Source organism: Ixodes scapularis, unplaced genomic scaffold (assembly GCF_016920785.2).
Source record: "Ixodes scapularis isolate PalLabHiFi unplaced genomic scaffold, ASM1692078v2 PGA_scaffold8__174_contigs__length_109621045, whole genome shotgun sequence".
Lineage (NCBI taxonomy): Eukaryota > Metazoa > Arthropoda > Arachnida > Ixodida > Ixodidae > Ixodes > Ixodes scapularis.
This window is the reverse complement of record NW_024609883.1, coordinates 26769464-26777594: the sequence shown is the minus strand read 5'-3', so window position 1 is coordinate 26777594 and position 8131 is coordinate 26769464.

Sequence of the window (8131 nt, the reverse complement as noted above, 5' to 3'; positions counted from 1 at the left end):
GACCGTGGTGCATAAGTCCAGCAAGTGTGCGATTTTTCAAAGGACAGTTGTAAATCTAAAAATTGAAGCTTGCTATTAGTAGGTAACTCATGTGTGAATTTGAGTCCTTGAGCTTGTGTCATGAAAGTGTTGCTTATGATGTTGAATGTAGCACAATCATATTGGTCAGGTCCGATGGAAAGTAAAACGAGATAGTCATCGACGTATCTAAAGATACGTGTTACAAGGTTTGTGGGAAGGCTCTGGGCTATTGCCCTGTCACAGGTGGAAAGAAAAATGTCGCATAAGACAGGTGCTACACAGGAGCCAATGCAAATCCCTTTCTTTTGGATGTAAGTACTTCCGCTAAAAGTTACAAAGGTAGATGTGAGGTAGAACCTAAGGAGTTCCATGAAAGATTCGGATGGTATGCCACATTGATTTTGAAATGACACAGTTCCATTAGCCTCTATGCAATCGCTGACTGCTTCAAACATTCTTGCGTGAGGGACCGAGTAGAACAAGTCCTCCACATCAAGGGAGAGTCCAAACTTTACTGTTGAAGCACTTGATTTGAGGTAGTCTATCAGAGATTCTGAGTTTGGAATTAGAAAAGGGTCATAGATGTTGAGGCTTTTCAGGTGGCGTAAAAGAAATTGGGACATAGCTCCCTGCCAAGATCCTCGTTCAGTTACTATTACACGAAAAGGGCAACCCTCTTTGTGAGTTTTGGCGGTGAAAAACATTTCCAATTGATCACTTTTAGCAGTGTTTATCTGTTTTCTCAATTGGCTTAGATCTAGCCTGCTGCACAGCTGGAGTGATTTTGCCCTCACTTTGGCAAAAGTGAGGGCAAAAGCAAAAGTGAGGGCAAACATATTGGCATACCGTGGGAATAATCAATAAGTTTGTTTCTTAGCCCTAGAGGTTTTAGGGCCATGGACAAAAGTGTCAAGACTCCCCTTTTAAGACCAGAGATAACTAAAATCATTCCATGAGTGCAACACTCAGCGTTTAGTCACCTCGAAGGTAAGTAGGTAGGAGACGTTTATTGATAGCCAAGAACTACGAATAGAAAGATTATCCGCGCCGCGGTGATCCTCGGATGTGGCAGCCTCGTTCTTGCGTGATTATGGGTGATGAGGGATGACCGTGCGATGGGTCATGAAGGGTGTTTTCATAGGGAGTCCCCCAGACCTGCCTTGGCACATCAGTCACCTCGGCAAAGGTGACTGAAATGTAGAAAAAAAAAGACAGCGAGGGGTTTGAATTTCTTTTTTTTTTCTTTTAGATCTTGTAGGCACATATAAGTACAGCGCATTTTAAGTAAAACCGAACGCACGATCGTCGCTCTGCTTTTAGTACCTCAAGCAAAGTTTTTTGAGGCTCCGAGTAGGGGAACATTCTGCCGAAATGAACGAAAGTGGTCATGCAAACCTGCATATGCACGAGACGTATATATATATTTCTATGCATAAATGTGAATACACATACATGTGAATACACGCGACACTTTAGGTTAGAACCAAGATTACCAACTTTTCTTAAATATGAAGCTCGAGAATCTCAAAATTTACACAATCTCATGAAATAGGATATTTATTCCAAACGGACGATTACCATCGCAGTAAAACCTAAGTAAAACAACGCACCCAAGCTATAAAGATAATCTTTTTCTGTCCGACACGGATCAGAAAAAGGCGAAAAATTTGTGATACTGGAAATGTTGCGACCGCATGGCTAAAAGGTTAGAAGCTGTGTTTAGTATCTTAGTTTTAAAACAGCTTACACAGAAGTACGGGAGCACAGAACTCTGGGAAGCTCCAACTCGCTGCAATTCAAAAGCATGTATTATTTCTTGAGTGCTTGCCTCAACCTCAGACATCTGATTATTGCAATAAAGTTTCTTACTTGCAGAAAGCCATTATTTTGATTCACATCGTTCTGAAGCTGTTGGCAAGAAACAGAAGCGCTGTAACACATGAAGGCTCAAAGTAGCCGTCCGGAATTCCGAAAGGAATTACAGAAGCAATAAGGAACTTGAGAGTTGCCTATGAGACTAATCAGTTCGTAGTGTCAAGGTGACTTGGGTGCTGGAGGGATGGGGTGTTGACGCGCAGCGACTTGGAGCGGCGTCGGCGTTCCGGGTGGCGCGTCCGTTGAGGCGGTGTCGCCGTGGCCTTGCAGGGCGCCTGGGAACGCCACACCAGTCTTCAACGGAGTTCTGGGCTGGGGCCGGAGCTCAGGCCAGCTGTTAATTTATTTATATATATATGATACTTCACAGCGCCCGTGATATCATTGTAGTGTGGGAGGGACAAAAAAGTGCATTACCCCTCGATACATGGGAAAGGCAGGCGCTGCCTGCAGTAACCAAAACAAAAACAAACAAAATCGCAAAGAGGGACATTTTGATTTAATTTTACTCTAAAGCGCTATTACAGAAGTAAGTGGACCTTTAACATCGGTTAAGCACTGAAGAATGAACTAGAATATTGGGGGGGGGGGGGGGGGGGGGATTCAACCGCTATTTATTTGTACCTTTTTCCTCGTAGATGGAGCAGAAGTTTTTCGGAACAAACGAGTTGCATGTTCGCCGCTGCGCATGCAGGTCGGGCGCTCGAGGTGGGCTCGGGCCACGGTCTGTTCGCCGACGATCTTGAGCTAGATCTTCTTCGCTCTGCGTCCGCCGCTGCAGGAAACGGATAACAGGCGGCGTGAGATACAAACCAGTACATACGTAGATTACAGCGGCTTGCAAAAAGTAGAATAAGCTCTGAGTTTCGAATGAATTCGAAGTTCCACCCACGTTCGAAATGATCGACGAAAGCACAAGATGCGGCGTTGCGGCCGTTTGGACCACCACAATAACACGCAAATGTTGTTCAGCACAAAAAAAAAGTAAACAAATTACTTATATATATATATATATATAGAGAGAGAGAGAGAGAGAGACAGAGAGCTTAATGTAAAGCTAGAAAACAAAAAAGAAATAATGTGGCAGTTTTGCACTGCTCTTCGTCTGAATACTGGTTTGCAAACCCGCTCTCAGGTTGTGTGGAGCAAAGCCCATCTATCCTGGGAAAAGTGGCGCCAATCATTCTTGTGGAAATGCTCGAGGCACGTGCCGGGCGCCACTTCTGGGACGAACTAGAGCCTCTAAATGAGCTGCGCTTAGAGTATCGGCCCTCTGTTCTCCAACATTGTTGTGGGCGCCGACATTTTAGTGCTGGTGCAGAGTAGATGCAACTGCCAATCGTCATGATTCAAAAGTGGGACTTCCTCAGCATTAGATTCGGTGTTAGGAAGCTCATATAATATTGCTTTGCTGTGTCGCGAACCGTTTAAACATTCATGGAGGACGGAGAAGCGTTTCCTGTAGTTTCAGATAAATCTTCAGATAACTGGCAACCATGATTTTAAGCCACAATATGAACAAGTGTCGCTACTCTGAAGCGTAGCTTATGTAGTGGCACTATATATAGAAGAACATGGCGTGTGAAATCTAGCTCAGTGCTGCGCTGTTCCGCCATGATCTTCCCTTGTGCCACTAAATAAGCTACGCTTCGGGGTAACGACACTTGTCCATATCGCGGATCAAAATCATGGCTGCCAGTTATCTGAAAATTTATCTGAAATCACAAGAAACCCTTTTATGTCCGCCACAAATGTTCAAACGCCTCGCGACAGAGCAAAGCAATATTACATGAGCTTCCTATAACCGAATCAAATGCCGAGGAAGTCGCACTTTTGAATCATTACGATCGGCAGTTGCGTCTGCTCCAGGGTGTCGAACCGGAACCGAACCGAACCGAAAACCGGAACAGAACCGTTATTTTTAGCCGAACCGGAACTGAACCGAACCGAAATCTTCGCCGCCATCTTGGAACTGAACCGGAACTGAACCGGAAAAAAATATAACGGTAACCGGTTCAAAACGGTTCACGGTATTTTTTTGTTGTTAGTATTACAAATTTATTATTTGGGAATAAAAAATTGGCACGTGTATTCCTCTACGTATTGATCAAATCGTCGTATACAGTATTGCAATGTATAATAAATCCTGGTTTTCTGCGGCGCTTTCTTATTGGCACTATGATTAGCCATGTGTCACATCGTCACGTGACGTCATGATGTCAAGGCATGCTGTCAAGTAATGTCACATCACGTGACCCCGTGACGTCACGTGACTCACCGCGTTAAGTCGATTCAAATTGAGGACGTCGCTAGATCTATTAACGTTGTTGATACCGTGACGTCACATGACATCACAACTTCGCACTGAGAGTAACGTGACACCATGATGTACCCTATTGTCATGATCCCGAGCTGAATGCTCTGGTTCATGACAACCAGCATCGCCAAACATTCGGGTAACGGCTCGTGTTCAACTCAAAGATTATGATGGGCCCGAGTCCCACTAGAGCTAGAAACAGAAACAAACAACAGCGATAAGCCTCAGACACATGCAGCATGTTCGCGATGGTACCTCTATACGACTTTGAGTTGTTCGGTGCTCGCGAAGTTAGCACGAGCGTTTAAAGCCTGCAAATGGTACCATCGTGTGCATGATACTCGTGTTTGAGAATAGCCTTCCTTATTCTACAAAGCCTGTCAAATCGCGAAATACTCTGGTTTAAGGCTAGCCGCTGTCATTTGTTTCTGTTTGTCGCTTTAGTGGGGCTCGGGCATTATAGCCCTACTAAAACTATATCTGAAGATCAGCCCATGCTCTCTGCTTTGCCAACCCTGCGTACGACTATGATAAACACTGACGGTGTATATATTAGGATCAGATCACGTGGCTGATAGTTCTAATTGCGGGTTGAGGAGGGGAAAGCTGTTTCATTTCTTTCTTTCGACTGTCTGCCATTTCGCCGAGGGGCAAACTAATGGATGCTTTTGCAAAATATCAACGTCAGGGATTGCATCTTAGCGGTATTTTTTGAACTTAAGGTAAAAAAAAAAAGTGCTGCACGACCCATTTTACATGTATGCACACCATTGAGGCTCCCAAACATGTTTTCGTTATTGCTGAACTGCATCAGAAAGTTGTCCCGAGAATAGGAGTGTTAAAGGGTCTAAATGTGACGTATTAGTCCCACGTTACATGGAACTATTAGTGTGTACGGGAGGGATACTTGAGAAAAAAGGTCCTAGTGGCCTCACGGGGATAGCCGAACGTTGGCAGCCGCTCTAAGTCTCACAGGAGTGTCGTTCTCAAGTTCTCCAAGTTTCGACCGCCCTGTATTTTGTTTAAACTTCACAGTATGGTGCAAAGTAAAAGCAAGGAAGAATTACTGTTAACAAGTGACACAAATATAATTGTCGAGTGAACACCACTCAATACGGAGCAGGCAATCCCTGAGGAATAAAAAGAATCTTGAGGAGCAACTAAAAAAAAGGGGAGTGGGGAGGGAGGTAGTTTTAAAGCGTTCTGTGTCGTAAAGATTCCTCTGGCCCGCATTTTCGGCGCAGACTAAAAAGCGTGGCCTGGAAACGATAGTGACAGATGGGTAGTTGGTAACACTTTTATTTGTAAAAACACTCTTGCCAGAAAGCACGTTTTTGTCGTGCCAGATACTCGCGCCGTGCCTAACGACGATGCACCAACAAGAAAAATGTGTGCCTCTCAAATACATAGCTTGCACTGAGCGCGAAACTTTTGCAGCGTGCATTTTGCCCCACCGGATTTGATTTTCTCAGCAAGAATAACTCGCAATGACAACCAGAGTGTGACTACGTCACGTGCAAACCATGTTAAATACTTCAGCTTTCTGGTGAAGTGCGACGTTCGCAACACCAGCAGTAGACGTCCAAGGTGTAAAGTTGTGTAGTATTTATAGCAGTCTCGCCATGATATAGGGCAGTCTAATGAAATGTTGGAGCACATGACTGATAAAGAACAAAGTCGTGAGGTAAGGTCCCAAAACAAGTGCACGTAAAACCTAAGATAACATTAGCCTCCCGAGGTAGTATCTCGCGACGTTTCGAGCTGAGGCAAGCTGATGCCCAAAAGTGATTTATATTACGGTTCTAAAAATCTTCGTTTGCCCTGTGCGGAATCTATGTTTAATTAGGAATATCATTTTCTGCATTTCTATGCATCTCTTTTTGCAGTAAAACGTTGTGTAAGGGATTATTTAGAAAAAAATTGCGTGTCATCTCCTTACTTCTGCCCCTTTCGTGTATTTGCCTTCCGATATATCATGTGACCACAGTGTTTTTTCGCATACCCTGCAACCCAGTATTTTACACTGCAAAACAGCTAACAAAAGCACGTTGCCGAAGACTCAACAGCTGGCGTATTTTCGAGTATCGTACTTCCGTGTCCGTCTCAGGCGGTTATGTGAACTTCATAAAGTCAAATTTATCGATGATAATAAAAATATACTTAATTCCTGTCTGAAGAATTGGCAGCATAAATAGAAGATCATCACCTCAAAGATATATAAGTAAGTGCATTTTTAAATTATCTGAAAGATGTTGTGCAAATTTTTTTCGGCGCTTTTATCCTCTACAGACACGTTATAGGTGATTTGGAAAAGCTTTCAATATTTTTTTTTGTTATTTTGAAGCTAATTTAAATAACTATGTGCTCCTCACGCATAAATAACTTCTCAAATATATAGAAGTTTATTATCGCGTTTTGTATGTGTTTTTATTATCGCGTTTTTTTACTGGAACGAATGATGGAACTAGGACGATTGCACACTTAAACTCTCAGAAAGTGTCCGATTAAGTAGCTTCCGAATTGAGTAGAGCATGAAATCCCACTTTGTTCTATTTAAGAAGAATCATCAATTAGCGAGGGTGATGCTTATTTGCAAATTAAATGGACCGGCATTTTGTCAAGAGCAAACCTCAACATCCAGGCTATGCCAGTTTATCCAATATAAGAAAATGTTCACATGGGTAAGCACTGTTTTAGGTGAGATTCGATCTCAGTACGAAGGTGCTCATAGATTAGAGTGAACAATTTCAGCCATTTCTTTTCGCATGATTCGTCGCCCGCATCATGGTGCTGAGAGCAAACAATGCTAGTTAGAAAAACAAGCATTGCGATTGTCGCTTAGTGTTTCTATAAAATATAGACTGGAAGGACTTGTCCCGTGACTTTCTTGACATTTTGAAAATTATATTGCCTTAAGCTCAGTCGTCTCGTCATCATATATATATTGTGAAACGTATTCCGTAAAACACATTTTATGGTATATATGACACCGAGGTGCCCATTTCATGATTTTATTCACTGTAATTAATTCCTTAGTTCAAGGGAAAAACCACGATTCAACATCTAATACTGCGATACAAAGTTGTTCCAATCACGGGTATTTTAGGCAACCTACTTCATTTCGCGAAAACATTTCGATTCAGGTACAATGTATGTGACTCTGGTAAACGAAGGGATGTTGAGTCGTATAAACACGACGTTTTGTATGTTAATCTAGATTTTCTTTTCTTGTTGTGTAGGAATAAATAACAGAATTTTATAATTTTGGTACCTGAAAATAAAACTGGATTGAACAAACGATAAAGAAACAAAAACTATATACTGTAAACGACTTATTTTTTCGTGGGCTCAATATTTCGCGATTTAGGTCAAAACTGAAGTTTTGGAATAATTCGCGGGTTGTAATTTTCTCGACGCGGTGGAACCTCAATATAAATTTTAATGTGTTTACATTTTACCGAAATTGTTCGCGGGACCCATTTTTCGCGAATTGTAGGCGATTAGTGAAATTCTCACAAATAGATCCTCGCAAAAATCAGGTCGTTTACAGCAGTTAGTTTCACGGCTTAAATAGTGCCTATTGACAGAACAACGCGGAAAATATATTCTCAATTTAGCGGTTCAAACCGGTTCGAACCGGTTCGAACCGGTTTGAACCGTTATTTTTTGCGCTCCGGAACTGAACCGGAACTGAACCGAAAGCCGTGAACCCGAACCCGAACCGAACCGATAAAAATATCGGTTCGACACTCTGGTCTGCTCTGTACTTGCACCAAGATGGCGGCACAGCAATATTGGGGAGCAGAGTGCGGACCCTAAGCATAGCTCATTTAGTGGCGAGGTCCACACTTCCGCGCAGCGAGGTCCACACTTCTGCACGTCCAGAAATGTGGACCTCGTCGAAAAGGTACACACTTC